Source organism: Dermacentor silvarum, chromosome 6 (assembly GCF_013339745.2).
Source record: "Dermacentor silvarum isolate Dsil-2018 chromosome 6, BIME_Dsil_1.4, whole genome shotgun sequence".
NCBI classification, from domain to species: domain Eukaryota; kingdom Metazoa; phylum Arthropoda; class Arachnida; order Ixodida; family Ixodidae; genus Dermacentor; species Dermacentor silvarum.
Window position 1 is genome coordinate 31,858,053 of NC_051159.1, and position 22,746 is coordinate 31,880,798.

The window sequence follows — 22,746 nt, forward strand, 5'->3', positions numbered from 1 at the left end:
CTTTTTGTAGGATTGAATCACGTTTGGTACGGCTCTTAAACTGCACGATTATGTTTGGGGTGGCATCACGATGGCACACTTCAATGTCTGTTTCCATGATAGGTTCACTCAGGACCACACCGATTTTGTGCAATACCTTAGGAAGGCTTTCACCTTCAGTCAAGGGTACACCTTTTATCTCAAGATTGCGGTTTCTTGAGTACTGCTCAGACACAGTAACACAGTTCTCAAGTTGAGCAACTTGCTTTGATAGCGTTGAGCAATTTCTTGCAAGTTTCGTGTTAATTGCCTTGAGCTCCTTGTTTTCTTTCGCGATTTCATCTTTTTCATGCTTGACCTTTTCGAGTTCGGCATGACAGAAGTCAAGACTTGCCTTCAGCTCTCTAAGTTCTTTTCTGACTTCGTGTTCCAATTTAGATTTGAAATTTGACATTTCCTTCCTAATCTCCTCGCGACATTTGAACACTATTTAGCCTCAAGTTTCGCTTTCGAGTGCAGTTAGAGACCGTTATTCATGTTGCCGGGCAACATTGACTGTTCAGAACTCTATGGGGTTCAACCTAGTCATCTAGTTCAACCAACTGTCGGAAAACAACCGCTAGAAGCAGTTGCGCCGCGGTTGGCGAATGCGAAACCGCGGAGAGCCGTAAGGTGAACGAAGAGTAAAGAGCAAAGAAAAAAAGAAAAATGTGATGTGCACACGGGTTTTGTTTCGTTTGTAATTTACTTTTTAAGGTGTTCACTGCCGTCGAGCGTTCCTTCTCAGCTTACAAGATCATTCTCAATGACAAGAGGAACAATTTTGAATCCAAAAATCTGGAGACGGTGGTAGTTTGCTATTGTTTCCACAATCTTCACAGTTATTCTTAGACTACGTTCCGCGCGCTCTCCAAACAGATTTCTTCAAACACGTGCATTTCAAGTGGGCGGAAATGTATTTGGCAGTGTTGGGGCGTTTTGCCTGTAAAATTCTGACAATGCCATTGAATATGAGAAAATTGCCAGAGTTGTACCTAACAGTCCTCATGTAAGAACATGTTAATTTCTTAATAAATTGTAGTCTCTCTTGCATTTATTTTTTGTCTGTTTTGTTCTGTCTTAGTTTAATTGCGTCAGGCAGACGTAAAGTAGCGCTTTTTTAATCAGTATTCCCAACTTTCAAGTATTCTTTTTCATGCTTGTTTCACTTTATGCAACGCTCGAGTACAGTGGCCATTGAACATGAATATGAGCAGTGTGCTTGTTGAATTACGCCAAATGATCATCATTAGTCCAGCAGTTTTATGGGACAATTGCACGGCTGTGTTCAACTGTTGGCGCCTTTGTGCCATCCTAAACTATATCATTTCTTGTTTTCCTGTCGTAGATACAGGTCGCACACGTCTTCGTTTGAAATTATATGCATTTATGTAAAGATTTATTGTACCTATATTTACGACGTTGGAGGCCTAAAACGTTGCTTTGCCTGCCTATTTTTGGCGCCTAAAACGGGCTATCTTAATGCCTAAAGATCCGGCCTCTACTCATTATCTTCTTCAATAATTACTTTACAGAACATATGGCAAATTATGAATAATAGCCAGAAGTTTGCCAGGCCCCTTGGAATGAATTTCAAAAAATGAAACCAGTTTGGAGATATGCACCATAAAATTCATCGTAAAAATGCACGGTTGTGACTTATTCTTTAAAGAAAACTTTTTTTGTGCATTGAAGCACGAAACTAACCGGAACACCAATGTATTTCGTCCAACACAATGGTAAATAATGTGACCAAGTACCTCTATCGTGGAAATTAATTTCAAGTGGATAAGTCTTGCAAATTCACCGGCTACAATTGCTAAATTGCAAAATGGGCAGTGAAGTAATTTTTAATGGTTCATTTTCAATCATTTGTTGAATATGTAATTGGATTTAACATGTTAGTTGTTGGATCAGTGCGCGTGGTTGAAGTGTGGTGAGTGCAATCAGTGCGCGTGTGCGTAACGGGACCTGACTTCACATTTATTGTGATCACTGCCGATATTTAAGGCAGCCAACTTATGTTCAGACTGACTTTCCTTTTGTAGCTGGTACTGACAATAAACCCTTGTTGATGTGTAAGCCAAGGAATTACGTGCAGTCTACTGAGGTCACAACATTAGTAACGTACGCCTTTTTGAATAATGCAGATCAAAGACAAGATTATGCTATCTGCTACAGATTTTTTAAATTCCATAAAAGTAAAAAATAATCGGCTCTATACCTTTCCCACTCGCCCTGAACGTGCTTTGTTCCGAAGGAGTGCTGGCGGCGGTAGAGGGGCCATCACGTGGCAACATGTGACCCAAAGCTCAGGCGTCGGCAGTAGAAAACGCGTCGAAGCAATCTCCTGAAACTAAATATCCCTGAGTTTTTTTTTCGTGTGCCATCGTCTGTAGCTGACCACGCACCCCGAGGATGCAATACCCCATGAAGTTAACACGCCGTAACGCAATGAAAGCACGGAAATGTAAGAAAGTATAGAACACGTGGTGCGATCACCAGGAGTCGCTTATCGTATCCTGAAACAGCTGGTAAGTTAAGCCGACTTCATTGAGTTAGTGACGACCGAGTGTTCTGTACTTTTGCAGTTGATGAAGGAAGAGCCAAGCTTGTCAGGTACCAACCACACTCATTTATTAAAATGAAAAATCAGCATCAGCAACACTTAGACGGAGACACTCGTGTCTAACGCAATACCATTTTGCACGCACATGTCTTGCAGATAAAAGCAATAAGGTAACAGAGTCAATTGAAGACTGCACGTTGAAATATCAGAACAACACCACCTAACAACAGGTTGTCCTTCAATCCACAAGAGATATTTACAGAGTGGGCATCTTGGGATATCTAGACACCGCTTTCGTCATATCTACTAGGAAACAGTGAATTATGAATGAAAACGAGTAAAGTTGCAACACAATATTCACACAGCTGCAGGTTTTTCCAGAAAAGACAAGTCCGGGTCAGGCACAGGTGCGTCGAGTGGAAGATCGTAGACGTCCACGAAGAGCCAGTCCCACTCGTTTGTGTTGCATGGCTTGGCTTCGTAAAGAACGCAGGGAGCACAAGCCGCCGGGTGCACTGGATTGCCTTCTCGAACACATCTGGTGTCGGATGGCACGGCTTCAGCTCGGCACGCTCGACGGTGGCCACTGGTCACGAGTTTCGCTGGAGAGAAATGAACACAAAGAAAGAACTTGTCACCAACTATATTAGTCACTAAATCACTTTTACTCAAAAGGTTTCGTGGTTAGTGAACATGCTGTAGTTCTGGACAGGAAACTGTTTTCACCACCACTCCTGAACTCAGCCCGCTGATGACAGAAGCATCAAACCGACACCGAGGCTTCTTATATAGGGGTCACGTACGGTCAAGGTTTACTGACACATTTGTGTTGTTATATAAGTAAACTTGGGATAAATAATTGTTTTACGAAGCTTTCATGCATACCACTTCTGGTTTTCTTCCCTTTGATTATTACGTGTCATGATGCAGAGCACTGTAGGCGAATGTTGCAATGTTATTTCACTCGTTAGGCCATCGGCAACAGGTATACCTTATCGTGTTACGGCACGATACAGCATCATAGCACAAGAATAAGGGAGCAGGAGGTAGTGATCGAACGTAGCAGGGTTCAGATTACATGAGCCAACCTAATTCGCCAGGAGGTATTTCACACTTGAGAAATTGTTGTGAAACTGATTGGCGAAGAACAAATATTACACAAACTTTTTTACAGTGCTATTGCGCTTGCCACCGTTTGTTTATTTTTTTGTGGGTGCGTAACATGTACAATTAAAGGAAAATTTCGAATTTGTCCGAGAACATTACAAAAACTATGAATGCGAACAAAAAATACTAACGTTCCTGTAATTCTACCACCTTTAAAGCATAGCAGTATTAGCCTAGCGTATTGAAATAAGGTGACTGCTAACTAGAATTTCGGGGGGGGGGCGAGGAAAATTTGGATCAGTTCGTAAAGATGGGCTTTTAATTTAAATGAGCTAGTTGAAAATATCGAAATTATGCACGCCACTTAGAATGGAATACTGTTTATTCTGACATGTGTTCACTTGTTCACCCCGGCGAATCCATTTTGGATAAATTGCAAGACCGTAGAGGCTTGGGCTAGTCGGTACATACTCGAAAGGGAAACAGCGCGAAAAAACACGACAAGAAGACAAGAAGGTGGTGGTGTGTGTCTCCCTCCTTGTCTTCTTGTCGTGTTTTTTCGCGCTGTTTCCCTTTCGGCCATTTTGGATACTTCAAATTATCCGTGAGCCAGTCAAACGCCAATGCTAGATTTGTTTAAAAATTCACTTGACAATGACCTAAACGTTTGCAGCATCGTTGCCACTAGTATAAAAAATAATTGGCATATAGAAGAACCGTGCAGCTGAAAACCATTGTCGCACTTTTATTGAAAAGATGGCTGCCTCGATCCCACTTGAGACATGCGCCAAATAATTTCTGCTACCAATTTTTGACAATTAAAGGAGTAAAATGATTGAATTTCATTGAAAATGTAATATACACATAATAATCCGCGCCTGTCACAGCCGCAAGGCGCTTGATTAGATCACATAATTCACACGTGATGTGCCATTTGTGAAAGAAGCTCATCACACGTGCCAATAATGCCTAACAATATTGGGTGCTATTGAAGTGCAGTAACCGCTGCAAGCATTCAATGAATGGTAGTAATTATACAAGTACCCTTAGGCACCCATTGCGTGTAATGATATTGTTTTCTTTATATAACTTTACATACCGCCAAACGGTTTGCTCGGGTGAAGTGAACTACAAGACTTCGTCTATTTCCTTCACATCGCTTTTCGAAAAAAAAAAAAACATGTGCATTACATGCGGTACAATTACAGTTCAAACTATTGCTATAAAGATTACTGAAAGATGCAGAAAATTAGGTACATAAAAAAGTTTCCCACCTTCAGTGTGCACTGCACGTCGGACTCTCCTACAGGGATTCCGCGAAGATGTCCCCTCTTTTTGCTGACGCCGCTTCTTGGCTTTAGGGCTCGGACCACTGCTGGTGCGCTTACAGCTGGCCGGTTGTGCTGGTCTGTTGTCGTCGTCTTTCAGCCACGACCATTCTCGAAGAAAGTTCGTCAGTAGGAGGCGCTTGTGCATGCCCAAATCTTGCTCACTCTCGTCAATGCTGGCTATCTTCTCCTCCGCTGCTTGGAGTACACCGTCGACATCGATGCCCATTGCGAAAATGTTATGCACAGAGCGCTTGAACACCGCACCACAAGACCGCAAACGAGGTCGATTGAACGGTGTGGTAGCCTTAAAATCACTGCCTTTTGGTGGTATTCGCCCATTTCTCAACCAATCGAGTGACTATTGCTGCGCATGCGCAAGGAAGAAATTCTCCAATGAAATTACTCTCGACCACACACTGGCTGAACAAAGTATTGTTCCCACTCACTAGCTTCTCCTTTGAAATCGCCAAACCTTGCACCCCTGTTAAGTATCAAAATGTAGGTGATTGTAAGGTGTGTTGAATGGCAACAATAGATTGCCTTTGATGGCCATGACAGAGAACTAGTCGGACATGAAGTTGCAGGACGAATTCTTGGAAAGGCTGTGTGACCATGCTTCGCGCTGCAGTGGGTGCGGCAGGCGGGTCATTGACCTTATGACAGGAATATAGATTGTGGGGAAATGTTTTAAAAGTCGCATTGCTTCAAAAAAAAAAGAGAGAAGTCGGTAGATGGGTTGCTACATTACTTGAAGATTGGAAACGCCGGTGCATATAATAATTTGCAGATTTCCAAACAATTTTTGAGGAATGTGACCATTTTGCAGAATGTGTACTGGCAGGCGAGTAGTTGATTTTGACTTTCTTGCGTGCAGAACGATTTTCTACATGAGGTGGAAAAAGATGAGAATGCAAAAGTGTCCACAAAGTAATGATTTCAATTCTGGATGTTTTTTTATGTTAATTTTTTTACGATTTACCAGAACTGGCTATACGCCTACTCTTTTGTGCGTCTAAACTCCTTGGGCGTGTCTACCCAGACAACCATATTATTTCCGACCCACTGCGAATTAAGAAAATCATTTTGTTTTACAGATAGGCATATCATGTGTTACTGACGTACGACGGCGAGGTGTGATCGTTGGTTAAAAAGAACATTGTGTTTGCACTAGTTTGGAATTGTGGCTCTCGAGTCATGTTTTGTTTGACCACAGTTGATCGTTTGAAAGGGACGGAAATCTGTGAAACTCAGTATTTGAAACACGGCTCTGTGCTGCACATTCAGCTATCGGGATTGTTCATATCCCGTAAACGGTCTCTGAAGCGATGTATCTGAAAATACAAACCTGCCCATATTTATACCGTGTTACTATTCAAAAAATACATCGGAATAGGCTTGGAATAAATATACGCATCAGGAAATTGCATGGAAAAGTAAATATTTCATACGAGACTAATAACGATGCCGTCAAAGTGTGCGAGGTATGGATGGCTGAGGAATGTTAGAGTACTCTGTTGAGTTGGTGCCGGCGGCCGATGATAAAAATCCCGCTATTATTCCCTCTCTCCAGTATTTTCTATTTTGAATCTAAATACATCAGAACTTAGTTATTGGACGGCACCTATTTGGTGCTACCTTACTGTAAAACGTGAACATTGCAAACAAGATGGATATCGGTGCCCTCAAGAAACTCAAAATATGAATAAACGGATTCTATGATCACAGAAATATAACAGTGCAGTGAAATCCGATGACAATTTCGGTTTTTTCGCATTACTGGTGTACTTTCTGAAGCATTCTACAGCGGACTACCCCATCGATTGGTACAAGAATGAAGGAAATGCCTATTTCCATCATGAATTATCATCAAAGTCGTTTTCAGTGCGACAAGGAATTATGAAATAGGATGCGCTTTAGCGCTAGGTGCATATATAAATACCAATTTTTTGTTTGGTGCCTTCTATGACACATTTTAGAGTTTAGTATTTGAATACTTATGACGCCGAAGCATTGCAACAATTGTGTTGTCAGTCCGTTGAATCCGAAACGAATGGGTGGTTGTGCTTAATACTTGTAATGTCGGATCATTCTTTATTTACTAGTATTTTTTATCCGCTCGAGATGCTAAGCTAGTGATTATTTCAAGAGCGGTTGGGGCCGAGTAAAGCTTGATGATGTAGCTTTTCATGGCCACCTTTTTAATCTGCAAATTTAGGAGGAAATGAAGTTCCTTGCACCAGTGGAGTGAACATGTTCTTTTATATGGACACTTCAACCGGATTTCTGCCGTCTGCGTCGCCGTGAGGTTTCGTATAAAGTCCAAGGGCGATAGAATTGTTGCCGCGCGCCGTATGCGCAATCGAAAGCGCGCGGGGGACGCGCGCTATCACCGAGAGCGAACGCACTGCGGAAAGCAAACGCGATCGTCGCGCGAAAGGCCGTGGGGGTATGGGAGGGAGGCAGGCGGGGTGACGCTGTGCTTCGGCACCAAATGCGTATCTTGCAATACCGCAAGGGGAACTTGCCACTCAATCTCCCACGCGAAAGCAAGAAAGCGGGAAGGATGCGCGGGAGGGAAGGGGGGGGGTGCAGCTTCTACTCTGCCAACAACTGCGTTCGTGCTTTGCCCGACTGTGGCGGTCGCCCGCACCGTCTCTTATCTCCACACGGCTCTGACCTTTGTATGCGCTGTGTATTCGCCGCTCAGTTTCCGTTGAAGCGATAGACCGCACGAACCTTCGCCCGCTGCGGTGGCTGCGCTTGCTGCCAGCGTTTTGACAGTAGTCTGCGGCCCACGGTGTTAGAAGTAGCTGCGGCCATTCAGTGTGATCCATTCATGTTTGCTTGTGAGCGCTGACACCAGGCTTGTTAATTCAGTTAGTAAATGAATGTGGCCAAGTTTATGCAGCCGATAAAACTACTATCCCTACTCCGAATAGCTCTCTACTAATTTGCTATCGCAATTGATGCTTCGCCTTTCGGGTGCAACTGCGACATTTTTTATTATTTATTATAAGAGTACATTACGGGCGCTCGTATTTTATTATATTTGTAGTTATACGCCATAAGGACTTGGCCGCCTGTCTCACCGTGGTGCTCTAGGCTACGCTGGTGAGAACGTGACGTAGCAATGAATCCCTTCAGCTGTGGACGTCAATTACAGTATATATTAAGGGCATCTCGATATCCGCGTGGCATTTTCGGAGGAGCGCCAAGGAAAAGGATGGCCATAGGCTTCCTCATTCGGCTTCCTCATTGGACGCGCGAATATGCGAAAGAAAAGCGCGTGCTGACTGTAGCTTGATGGTAACTAGAGAGCTCGCTTCGCACGTGTTCTATGCGGGAGTTTGGAAATTCAGGTGGGAGAGTGGTCGACCCTAGTTGTTCGCTTTCCGTTGTACAAAAGTAATAACCAAATAAAGCACGAACAGGTAACCCATTGTATTCTTCATTTTACGCCGTTGACGCCGCAGGTACGTCCGACGTTTCGATCTAGCAGATGCGCCACGCGAATAGCCCGAAAGAAAAATATAACTGGGAACAGCGCCAGAAATAGAACAAAACCAAAAAATAAAAGACAATGTGCTGTATTTATTGGTTTAGTGGGTAGCATTATATGGTAAGTTGGTCGAAAGCTTCCTTGTGAAACTAGAAAACTTCTTTCCTAATATATTATGATAATGCGCAGTTGAAGCTCATTGTGTGTGTGATTGATAGCTGCCATCAGAAATACCAGTGACAAGCGACCTATTGTGCACGATAAGAATAGGCGTGAGGGCGCAAAAATATCTAAGAGCCCATCTATTTTAAGCATAGGCTAGAAATGGGTAATAATATACTAAAAGGTGGATGGCAAGCAGTATGGGTTACCTTTGTATTCGCCTGTCAGGTCGGAATGGAAAGTGACAAAAGGAGACCGAAACAAGAGGATGGGCCACTCGTGAAATAACTTCGCACAGCCGGCTCACCTCTGCTGCCCATGACGGCATTTACGCCTTGGTTTGTTGCGCTGGGCATAGCGCGAAAAAATTTTGCGGAGCCTCCTTCAACGGGAACTGTCGAAAATATGCGTAGCATTTCATGCCGGTGGGCATGGTGCGGAATGTATGCCATGGGCAATATAAATATTTGCATCTTTCTGCTCGAACCCATCATTCAAATTTAAATGAATAATGCATCCTACATCAGCACAACTCCTCACTCACATCATTAGTACTCATGACATTCCGTACCACACCGACCGCTTTATAATGCTAAACGTAATTTGGACAGATCTAATTCAGGGAGGGCCCGCTTAATTTTTCTTTCTAGTCTCGTTTTTAGCGCCTTTTGCTTTCCAAATAATGCACCAACTAGATCCCCAAAGCTTGTGCCGGCATATAGTTTATGGCGACATCCATTCTTTCTTTCAATTTCCACCTTTGTTTTTTAACGAACAACACAAACAGTTCTAGTAGACAAGGCGGCTTCGTGCCTAATAAATTGTAACAGTCATCGAGCAACTCCAACCAGTTTTGTCTTTGCGAAAGAATAGCCTGCACAGACGCTGTGTAAACAGTATGAGAACGACTAATTTTAATCGAAGTTCAATTTACAAACCCATTTTTCTATTGTCAGTGAACTCACTAATCGTATTGGTGCACCCTTGCTATTTAGTATTTGTTTGGATAGCTTCGTCCCTTTAGGAAATAAAAATGTATCGAAGGAAAGGGTTACTTTTTAAAATGCTTTTCTCCCACAATTTGAACAGCTCAGAGAAAAATAAAATTGGCGTGGTAAACACTATTTTGAATTCGAAAAGCCGTGTTCACAAGTGTGGACAGTAGCTGTGAAAAAGGTGCGACACCTCGTCACCGTCATCATTTTTAACGGCCTCCTTATCGGTTCTATGCCATCCCTTTTCGGAATCTGGGTAAACCGTGGTGCTGGCTGCGTCTGGCGCGCAATTTTATAGCCCCTGAAATGTTGGCCGAGTACTATTTTGCTTGAGATCAAGGTTGTCCACACATCTGGGCTCTGGCAGGGAAAAGGATTGACGTCGGCCGCCTAAATAAAATTAATGACAGGGACATCATTTTTTCTTGCTGCCAGAGCCAATAGTTAATTTTCTGGCACGTGTTTGATGCCAGCGGCTGCACAAGCGCTTGTGGGAGATGTGTGTTCGCCACTGAGACGCGTGTCGTACTTTTGCCTTGTTCCTGCGCCGTCTCAGCACGTGTCAGCAGTAATAGCTGAAGCAAACTTGGCGAGGTGGCGCTTATAACTGCCTTATTCAAACAAGAACGTCTTGGTTAAAGTTTAGCTGCAACGACTTCTCGCTTCGTGGCGATGCTGTCTAGCGTTCCCGCGCATCACTTACAGGGATACGGACACAAAAGTAGGCGGGTGGTTTTTTGCGTCGGGAACAAACGTTCAGCTGTTGAAAATGAAGAATACAACAAACTTCTTTGAAAAAAAAGAAGGAGAAACATCTTTTTTTCTGCGATTTTCCGTTGCACGTTGCCGCCAAGCGGCCGCCGGCAGAAGCATAAATTTGACGTCATAACACCCATCCCACTCGCGCGCGGCCAAGGTCGGCCACAGCCGTCGCAGTGTTTCCAGGGGTGTCGGTTCCTTGCAGCGTTTTTTTAACCCCTTTCGGCGATTTCCGCACGTGGTCCGTCCGAAACATTATCCCCGTCGGAACTCCACGCAGGTGGTGCGTCTTACATGCGCCTTCCCGCGACTGTCGCTCGGTATTAACGCGTTCGTAGCGGCGGAAGGAAATGCCCAGATACTGCTGTTGTAACAGCATTGTCGGTCGTGACACGCGGTCGCACACGTTTCCCAGAAACGAGAACGTGCGTAAACTTTGGATTTCTGCCTATCAGCCATCACGCCCAGGCTGGAGACCTCTAAAAGATGACTTCATTTGCGCGGAAGACTTCGTCGACGATGATTATGTGACCAGCCTAGCTGTGCTGAAAGGCCTCGGCATGCCGCTCAAAAGCAACGCCTAAAGCCTGACGCTGTGTCATTGGTCTTCTCACGAAAACGCAAGGCAGAAATGATCAGCGGCGCGTTTGAAAAGACCAGGGGAAAAGATGTCGGTACTGTTTTCGTTCACTTGCAGTCTTTTTGAGTAGTGTGAGGGCGAGGCTGGGGCGAGATGCCCGAGGCTGGGCACGAAGGCTGTAATGTCCTTATAAAATGTTGGCAAAGCATAGTGCTAAAACAATACAAGGCTAGCGAGCGCGAACGCGACTCACGAGATCAGACACACGCACAGCTCTGCTTCTCCACAAGCTAAAAGCAGGAAAAAATGGGGAGAATGCCAGACAGGTGCTGCTGTCTGTCGGTCGGCTGGCGAAGTGGACGTGACAGTCTTGGAGGTACTGATACCTCACAGCAGTTGATCACGCCGACGGCATAAACTACTATTCAGTCATCCACGCAGTGCTGAAGTACCCCGCAGCTACCTCGCCTGCGTGCGCTCTTGAAAAAGCAAGTTTACAAAGGAAATGACAAATAATTCTTGCACAAGTGTCTGGTGCTGAGCGCAATCTTCGCGCTACGGTTCGGGAAAACCTGACCGGCACTTCCACGGCCGCCTACTCTTCTCGTCGCTTGACGCGGAAGGCGCGTAACCTTAAGCGGTAATATTTCTTGCCAAGTTATAATGGTCCCCGTCTTCAGACGTGTACTCATCGCTGGTAGAGGCACCAGAACTCGAATGCATGGTCGCAATGGCGGCGTCGGCGGGCCTCGAATGACCGCGGCCCGCCGGCTGGCTATCCTACGAGGGTGTCGTGACGTCACGGCTTCCAACTCCCGCGGGTCCGGCGGCGAGGCGCGCGCTCACAAAAACGTCAAAAATAAGGCCATCGGCTCAAAAATGAGCTAAGTGACTACTTCTTTTTGGTGTAATCGCACACTGAGGAGTCATTTTCAGCATTTTCGTAAAATTTTCAGATTTTGCGTCCGTATCCCTTTAATTCCTTTGACAGGTGAGCTCGGAAACTCTGTTACCTATTTAGTGCGCACACCTTTCGGCTCTCAATATTCCTGGATGCTAGCCAAAATTGAAACTTAGGCTTAATAAAGAATTTGCCATTTGGATAATAAATCCAGCACCATCTTAAGAAAGAACAGCCTGCCCTTAAATCATTCTTGTCACGGCCGCATTTACATTCTCATATTTTTCAACCTAATATGTCAAATAGTTCTCCATGCCTCAAAGTGAAAAGCAAAGAAGTTTACAAGTACACTTTCTCTAAACCAGGCACATTCGTGAAAAAAATATTCCGAAACCTGCACATTATTCTTGCTCACCGGCGTTTCTAATCTCAAAGTAAAGGAAAAACCTAACTACCGACTTATAGCTTTTGTTGATGCTCGTGGACATTTATAACTATCCACCGCAAACTACATTCCTTCCTATAAGATCAATGACCCACCTGCCACGCCCTCTTCCGCTCAAAGCGTGACTACAAAGGCTATCCGAGAATTCGTCCAGAAATTTCTGGTCCTCAAAGTTCTCCATCATAGCCAACAAAATCAATCTATTGTAACACTTCAACATACCCAACTACCGCCTACACTTTGAGAGTAAACTGGTGTGGAGGGTTGGGCGATTACAAAGGCGAAGGTATAGACCGGGAAATCGATCCACGTTGTCGTGTAGAGTATTTTCATTGGAATTCTTCTTTCTTGCGCATGCGCAGCTACAGCCTCTAGAATGGTTGAGAAAAGGGAGAATGCAACAGAGGAGGCAATCATTTGAAGGCTACCATACCGTGCAGTGCGTCACGTTTGCGGTCTTGTCTTACGCTGTTCAAGAGCCCTGAGCATTACGTCATCACAATGGGCATCGACGTCCATGCGTACTTGAAGCAGCCGAGAAGAAGATAACCAACATTGAGTAGGATACCCAAGCAAGGTTTGGGTATCCACAAGTGCCAGCTACTGACGAACTTTCTTCGAGAAACAAAAATAGAAGGCAATGGTATGCAAAAGTACCACGAAATGGAACGAAAAGTAGTAGGAAAGGGAAAATAGTAAGGCCAGTATACACACGAAAGAACAGAGGAAAAGAGGGGACATCTTCGCGGAATCCTCTTAGGAGAATTCGTCGTGCAGCACACTCTGAAGGTGGGCAATTTTTATGTTACGGCGAATAAGCTGGGCACATGCGGGCTAACCCTTCCTACGTTCAGTCACTAGCTCCTTCTCTCGTATTCTTCTGTTGTGCTGCTACACCGTACCGTGAGGCGAGAAGATGCATTGATGATTTGATTGAACAGGTAGCGACATTCTCCTACCACGTCCTGCGTCATGGCATGAAATATTCAAAGGAAACCGAAACTTGTATGCGTGAAAACCACCCTAAAAATTATTTCTCCTACGTTTATTTAGATAAAAAATTCACCAGCCCTTCCCCTGTCGAGAAAATGGGGGTTAGCGAAGCTTGTCGTGTGTGTATCTGACCTTCGTCAGGGTAACGTAAAGTCCATGACATGTCACGGTAATAAAACGCAAACGTTTATTAAATCGAGACAAGAAAACGTACAACGCAACGGAAGGAAAAGTTGCACGAAAGGTAAACAAAAGTAGAAGTAAAGGTAACGAAAAGTACCACGAAGTGGGATGAAACGTAATAGGAAAGGGAAAATAGTAGGTCCAATACACACACGACAACCTATGAAGGCGCTGAGTCGTGCTCCCTAAAGGGCCGCAGAAAATAGCGCTTCTTCCTCTTCACAACCACAATCTCTTTCTCTTCGCTTACCATATTTTCTCTACAGGGGAAGGGCTGGTGATTTTCTTTCTTTCTCTCTCTATTTCTTTCTCCTACTACTAAGTGGTTCATTTGGAAAGGAAAGGTTGGCGCTATCTTCTGCAGCCCTTGAGGGAGCACGGCTCAGCGTTCTCCTTCCTTTTTGTCTATCTCTCCTTCCCTCTTTCTTTCTGTCTACCTCTCTTTCTTTCTCTCTCCTTCCTTCTCTCTTTTTTTCTCCCTGGTATGTGCCATTGAGCTTGGTCCCTTTCTGCACAATCACCAGGATCGGCCCACTTTTCAGCGTGACACCACCACCACCAACATCGCCGAAACTTGTGAGCCTATAAAGCTTCGCTTAAAACGTAAAAGCGTCGATACTCCTTTGTGACAAACATGGCATGCCTTGCGTCACCAAACCTTGACGGTACATGGCCACTATATAAGAAGCCTTGGTACAGGTTTGATGATTCTATTATCAGCAGGGTGAATTCTGCAGTAGTGGTGAAAACTATTTCATGTTAAGAACTAGAACCCACTCTTTAACCACGAAAGGTTATGAGTAAATGTGATTTAGTGAACAATGTAGTTGGTGACAAGTTCTTTGTGTTCATTTCCTTTCGAGCCAAAGTCATGAGCAGAGCCCATCGTCGAGGGTGCCGAGAGGAAGCCGTGTCGTCCGACACCAGATGTGTTCTAGAAGGCAATACAGTGCACCCGGTGGCTTCTGCTCCCTCCGTTCTTTACAAAGCAATGCCATGCAACACAAGCGAGTGGGACTGCCTCTTCGTGGACGTCTACGACCTTCCACTCGACGCACTTGTGCCTGACCCGGACTTATCTTTTCTGGAGAAACCTGCAGCTCTGTGATTATTCTGTAGGATCTTGCTAATTTTTGTTTATAATCGACTGTTTCCTGTTGGATATGGCGAGAACAGTGTGCCTATACCTAGATGCCCAGTGTGTAGATATCCCTTGCGGGTAGAAGGAGAACCTAATGTGTGTTCTTCTTGCTGTATTTGAACATGCACAGTCTTCAATTTGCTCTGTTACCTTGTTGCTATTATCTGCAAGACTGTTATTTCAGATCCCTGCTTCGTGAGCGGGGTTAACAGGTGAGCGTAGCATTCTTGTAAAAAAGTCACAGGCGTGCGCGGCACACGCAGCCCACTCACAGCGTAAGGTGGTGGAGCGGCTCAAGAGTAGCTCGAATTTGGGCACCACGCACAACAGGGTCTTCGCGGCAGTCTCTTCGCCTCGTTTTGACGAGAACGAGCTGAATTGTCCGCCCGGCGTCGACGGCGAGCTGAGGCTTGTAATGCTCTCTGTACAGCAGTCTGCTGAGAACGATCAAGCTTTACAACTGCAACTTACATGTCGGGCAAGCTGCGTTTGCCGGCAACTTAACTAGATGGCGCCACCATACTGGCGGAGGCTCTGGCAGCTCGGGATCACTGATTGCGCGCCTCGTCTGAATCACATCTCGTCGCCTGCGCCTGCGCACACTGCGTTTGCAGGCGCCTCACCTAGATGGCGCCACGATACTGGTGGAGGCTCGGGTTATCTGCCCCTGCGCGCTAGTCTGGGGAGCATTTATACGGTATTTTTCTGCTGCCTAATAGCAAGCTCTTGCGTGTCTTAGTGGTAGAGTATCTGGCTCCCACGCAGCCGGCGCGGGTTCGGTCCCGGCGGGAATCGGGTACTTCTTTCGCAATTCCGGCGATAGCAGTGACGGCGGTGGCACCATCGGCAGCGGCACCATCGCGAACCGAAACGACTATTGGAATGAGCCCATAACAGCTTACGCTGTAAAATGGCTAGGAAGCGGTCTCACAGAATATATAAAGGGGATTTCACAATTTGTGACAAAATTTTCTCTTTGTACTCGCGTCATACGTGGTGACCAGGATGGTGCGGAATCGTGAATTTACATTTATATGTCAATACAGAACGATATATAGTAGCGATCACCGCAGCGGTTACGTACGTTTTCGCATGTATTTCCTTTCAAGATCTTCTGATCCGAACGTTGATCGTGTGGAAATACACACACACACACACACATTCCACGGAAAGCAAACGATACTGGGAACATCTCAGCCGAATATTGCACATGTTCGCCCCGCTTGCGGCTCATAATCACCACTGCGCGAAATCACTTTTTCTCAAACTCTTTTCAATGCAAGCCTTCTCCTCCACCGTTTCGGGGATGCAGGCGGCTGCCATATTCCGTTGTACAGCAGATACCTATACACCGATGCTATTGGCCAATAGCTGACATTAATAATGAAGCGTGACTAACGTAGAAATGACTTTTTGTCATCCGAGCTTATCGCTGTCGAAACCGTCGCATGTCGCTTATTTCGATTAGTCTTGACACTCAACTAACCTCGAAATACGCGAAACCTAAGCCCAAACCATGCATTCGCTAGGCTTCCACGCCTCACGCGGAATGACGGTTAGCGCGTACAAGAGACGCCGCACCAGTGCACACTCACTCCCAGCCGCATATGGCTAGACGTGCTTGGTATTGCGCGTCAAAGTGCGCAATCTAGACATGTCTGCTCTTGGTGCTTGACGACGTCGGTCGGCAAGGCGTGGTACGGCCAGGCTTGAGCCCGCGATCGAGCAGTCCATCCCCGTCATGCACTTACAGTTCCGCGTAGCTGTGTCTGATGCGCAGAGTAAAAAAAAAAAAAAAAAGAAAAACCCTTAACCTTGCACTCGGCCGCGCAACGCTTGAAACAGCGCAGCTGGGCGATCGTATCCCAGCATTTTCCGGAAGTGCACGCGAACTTTTCATCTTATTACTCATGTTGATGATAATTTCTTTTCGCGCGTCTCGGACTTACGGCTGCCACTGCGCGTTGCATAACGCAGCTTGCAACACCGACACCGCGTTCAATGCCGACAACGCGTTCCAGGAGACCCGCTCCGTGAACGCGTCTCTCTCTCTCTCTCGCTCTCATAGCGCGCAAAACCTCTTCACCTCGCAGAGCTCGAGCATACGAACGCGCCAGCTGTTGACGAAGACGACGACGCTCGAACGCAATCATATGGTTCGCATAAATGCATATTATGCAAGCGTGGCTGTATAGCCTAGTGGTTACGACGCTCGCTTTGGGAATGGGGGTACGCTGGGTCGAATACCGCCACGGCAAGAAAGTTTATTAATGTGATAGCGTTTAGGGCCCCATGCTGCAGAAAATCCGGCGTCGGCAACCGTCGTGTGATCCCGGGTGACGGAGAAAATCATCCAACCACATCGACCGCGCAGGGCCTGCACATGGTGCAAGATTTTGGTGAACAAAAATTGAATTTCTCACAGTGAAATCGGTCAGAAAAATGATAAAGTACGACTTTACTATTTGGCATCAGATTCGCCGCCGTATTGTAATTTGAATGTACGAGAAAACCTAATTCTGCTACGAGTAAACTAACACATTTCTACTAGACCTGCGCGCGTCGGGGCAATAGCAAACAATTCATAAAAAAGGTGTTAGGGCCTTCACATTTTAATATAAGACCATTTATATTGCCCCTGGAAAAAGCCTTTCCAGCAATGCATTTCAGTTTAAAAGTGAAGCCGACTTTAAAGGGATTGGTGTAAGCTTGGTCTTTGTAAGCTGGATTTCCCACGTTGAGTGTTGCAGTGAATAAAGCCTACTTGCCGTATGCGAACGATGCGATACGAACGGGTCCCGATAACGCTATCGCATTCTACTCTTAAAGGCGAAGCTTAAGCGTCCTCCAAGTTTTGTCTTTTCTTTCTTGGTAGTTTCTTGATACGCACCAGAAATTACGGCTGGCTTAAACAGTTTCACTGTTACCATTGTCTGTGGCAGCTAGCATAATTCTCGTCTTTGATCTGCATCATTCAAAGAGGCGTACATTACTAACACGAGAACTGGGGCGGAATTCACTAAGCGAACTTACGAACAAATTTTGGCGAAAGGAAAATCGTACGAAAAAAGCGTATTCACAAAGCTAAGTCTGTTCGTAAGATCCGCAAGCTAGCGATACCCGCCGCTGCAAAGATGAGCGCTGTAGTCGAAAAAATGCGTAGATGTAAGGGTAGCACAGGTGCGAACTTCAGTACTTCTGCCAAAAGTAAGCATAAGTCGATTCACAAAACCTAAACAGCCGTCGCAGACGACGACTCAAGAAGAAATTTCTACGATAGGGGTGTTAGCAGTCTTACGAACATCATTATGTCTTTCTGCGCCGCTGTGGCTGACGCAGGTAACCGGTGGAACGCGCTCTTGGAGCTGATTGGCCAGAGGCCACAACTGATAGTCGAGGATGGCGCGTGCCTATATCTTTGTGGTGCGCTCTGATTTGTGATCTCAAAGTGCATTGAGCCGTTTCAGTGCATAATGGTATTGAGCGTGAGCTGTTGTATTTATTTATTAATTTTATTTATTTAACAACACTGCTGATCTCACACGAGATCATAGCAGGGAGGACACATACATGAGTACAGTGTAAAAGATACATAAGGCAGGTATGTAAAACACAATGCAATACAGTGTTACAATAATTATTCATCAAGTAAACTGTAACAATATAAAGGACGTAAGTACTTGGAACACAGTAAAATAAGTAAAAGTCAGGAGCACAATTTCTTGTGATGCAAGTGCGAAATCAGAATACATAGAACGTAATATATACAGTTCAAAAATGTACATAATGAGGTGTAAGATTAGTGATGAACAGCTGAGCACGTATTGTTTCCTCGACCAATGCTAGAAAATTTCCTAAAGGCGGAGTGCTCGTGACTGAAGGGTCCAGTTGGTTCCACTCTCTGATTGCACGGTTAAAATAAGAGTATTTAAAACAGTTTGAGTTGTACCTATGTTCAACAAGTATGAGGATGTGTTTGACGTGTAGGTTTTGTACGTGAGAAAGAGATAACTTTAGATGTGTCAATGTTTATTCCGCCATGGATTAATCGATACAAGAACTTCAGTCTGGCTAGTTTTGCTCGATTTTGTAAGGTTAGCATACAAGCTTGCTTTAGTAAGCTAGTTGGTGAGTCAGTTATCTTGAATTTATTAAAGATAAACCGGCCTGTTGCGGCTGATTGGCCAGAGGCAACAACTGATAGCCGAGGAGGGCACGTGCTTATATCTTTGTGGTGCGCTCTGATTTGTCATATCAAAGTGCATTGAGCCGTTTCAGTGCATATTGGTATTGAGCGTGCGCTGCTGTAGTAGGCAGTAAAATTAATGCTGTGCGGCGAGCTTTTGCCGAATGTCTCATAGACTGTGTTTCTGTATGCGCGCAGTAGCCTGAATTTTCATACTCGTCATGACTCTCTATTAATTGTTAGCAAATATAAGTGTAGTGTCCGTAACCGACAACCGTCAAGTTTGTCGTTGATGTGTTTTGAGCACAATTCTATAGTTTTTGTTCTAGTTTGAGCTTTCTCTTCCTCTTAAGGCTGCAGATTATTATTTTTAACGCTTTGAGGCTATAATTCTCCATGCTGGAAGAAACAATGAAAAACGCCCAAACGTTTCTAATTATTAAAACTTGTTGCTACTGTACAATTCCCTGTTGTCTTCTTTGCTATTAGCCTCAGCCTTCTATTATACAGGTCATAGTTTTTATTGAGCACAAAGGTGAAGCGATGTAGTGTCTCTGCCCACGGTGTTGCTCATTCTGTGGCCTACGGTGTGAACCAACTTATGCGTACGACGGATGACAATCCTGTCTAGGATATGAAGCGGGACGTCAAGACGATGACATAAGATAAAGGGCGAATAAAATCACGTACCACCATTGCTACGAAAGTCACGTGGCCTGCTTCAACAAGAGGGATGCTGCGACATAAAATGCACCTCACGAACGAAGCGAACTATTGTCGCGTGAGTCCAAACATACACACGTACACACACGCACGCATGCACGCGCACACACACACACACACACGCACGCGCACACACACACACACACACACACACACACACACACACACACACACACACACACACACACACACACACACACACACACACACACACACACACACACGCACGCACGCACGCACGCACGCACGCACCCACGCACGCACGCACGCACGCACGCACGCACGCACGCACGCACGCACGCACGCACACACACACACACACACACACACACACACACACACACACACACACACACACACACACACACACACACACACACACACACACACACACACACACACACACACACACACGTACGTGTGACAGCAAACACGAAGTCTCCGGTCGTGAGAAAGGCCGTGGGGGATGGGAGGTAGGGAGGGAGGGGAGGTGACGTTTAGCTGCGGCACTAGATGCGTATCTTGCGACCGGGCGCAAGCTGAACTGATGACTTAATCTCCCACGCGAAAGGAGGAAAGCGGGAAGGTAGCCTGGTAGGGAGGGTGCGCGGCTTCTACTCTGCCAGGAGCTGCGTACTTGTACTTTGCGCGGCTGACGGCTGTCGCGCGCACCGTATCTTGAAAGCGATGTCCACACGGCTTTGACCTTTGTATACGCTGTGCTTTCGCCGATCAGTTTCCAGTGGAAGCGATAGACCCGTGAACCTTCGGTCACTGCTCCATCCGCGCTTGCTCACGCCAACGTTTTGGCAGTGCTTGTCTGCGGTCATCGAGTGTGATCTATTCATGTTTGCTTGAGCACGCTGACACCATGCTTGTCCATTCGGTTAGTAAGCGAATGTGTCCAAGTTTATGGAGCCCATAAAATTACTATCCTCACTCCGTAAACTCTAGTAGTAAATTTGCTATCGCAATTCATGCTTCGCCTTTCGGGTGAAACTGTTACTTTTTTGGTAAAAACATTCGGTTTGTAGGTTTTATTATTTGTCCAAATTTTAAATCGTCTATTGAAGCAGCAGATCAAACAAATAACTGTTGTTGCCTCGAGTAATTATTGAAGTCACGTGTAACGGTTAGTGACAGTCACAGCGCCGCAATTTACGTAGGCGCACTCATGCGATTGACGTCGACTCTCCAGCTATAGAGCGGCGCCCGCGAGCAGAAGGGCGTGCACTGTGTTTGGTTTGAAACTTCAGCTCCTTTCGCGGCGCGTAGCGGTGTAATAGTTTGCATACACGATCGTTAATGCGCATTGTATGCACTACGCTTTTCAGCTCAAAATGGACGGACTTGGTGATTGGCCCTTTAAGAGGAAGCTTCAGCTTGGGACCAACCCCAATTTCCCAATTCAGATACACGTAAAACGCAGAAATGCTTTCATGAGACTACTGCTTGACCAATATGAACGAAATTTTATGGACGTGAGAAGTAACGTTAGATTAAGCCAACTTCCAAAGCAAAATTTTAATTTACTACCAGAGTTTTTCGAAAATTGCCGTAAAGCGGCAAGCTAAAAAATTGAAGTACGAAGTGAAAAATTGTAACTGCACCAAAAACAAATACGTATAGCAGTTCTCTAAACTGCTTGTGTTAGAGCATCGAAAGCGGCCTTAAAGCGGACAGGTAATGTATGAATTTACAGATTGGCGTGCAATAGTTACAATGTTTACGAGAATTTTGCAAAAGTTGCAGCGTTTACGAGGGTTTTGGAACCTACTTCAAGAAATTCATCATACAATTTCAACGCCCAGTCCACGCAATATCGAAACCGAGCGCGCCGTGAGCGGAGGAAAAGCGGTCCCGCTATCGTACGGGTTGGAAACGCACCGTGAAAAAAAAAAAAGTACGGCGAAGTTTGAAACGGAACGTCGCCTGCGAGTCACGGCAAATACTCCTACAGCACGTTTTGCCTGGCAAGCATCTGCCGTGACATGCTGTATCAGTATTTGCCATGACATTCCATCATTCAAACTTTGTCACACACATTGCCACAGGACGTTTCCGTCTGTCGTAGCTGCGGTGCTCACTCTGTTTCGACATTGCTTGGATTGGGCGCTAAAATTAGATTATGAAAATCTCCAATCAGTCGTCCTTTTGAAGATAAAAAAATTGACGTCCACCAAAATGTCACTACCTCTGATTTGCCATATGAACAGTGCCCCCAGGGCTCTAGAACGAAAGGCAAATAAACATTCTTTATTAATTAGTATTTTGATACTGTCGTTATTAGTGGCAAAGTATGTCCACCTAATAAGTTATGTGCAAGAACGTCGCGTTCACTATGATCATAGATATTATACCAAAAGAATCTGTATTGCCTAAAAAAACACCCTGTATAGCAGAACAGTGCACATTATAAAAATTTTTGCTGTTTTAGATGGATTGTTAGGTGCAGTTTACAGAATTGGGATATTTTTTGTATAGCTGAGTTGGCGAGTTGTAAACTTGATACTGTGTTCAAATGTACTACGATTTTGATTTTTTTTTCTATGCAAGTGACGGGTCAAACAGTATATCAGCTTTCTGCAGTTACTAGATCTTAACGTCTTCCGTTAAATGCAACAAATGTCTTCAGAATTTATGAAGTACTTGCCGAGTAAATTGATTTCTGCGTTTTAGTGTGCATATTTTAGAGGAGCTCCCGAACTAAAGTTTCCTCCTAAAGGGTCATCGCACCAAATTCTCGATGTTGAATTGTGAATCGCCTCTTAACATTACAGGTCGCACAGCAAGATGGTAAGATTTGAGGGCATTCGGGGTGGCAGGAAATGTGTATTTGATAATTATATATATATATATATATATATATATATATATTGGACGCCACCTATCGACGAGGAGGAAAGCACTGAATTTCTCGCCTGTCCGTACAGTTAAACTGCTGTTTGATTGAAGAGCGATATTCAATCAAATCAATGAAACAGCAATCAAACAGCAGTTTAACTGTACGGACAGGCGAGAAATTCAGTGCTTTCCTCCTCGTCGATAGGTGGCGTCCAAATCGTACTTCAGTGCTGGCGAAGTAACAGAAACTAATCCCGGAGGCCATTCATCTGTGTACTGCAAGCGCCGCAATCAATTGGCAGAACCGAGA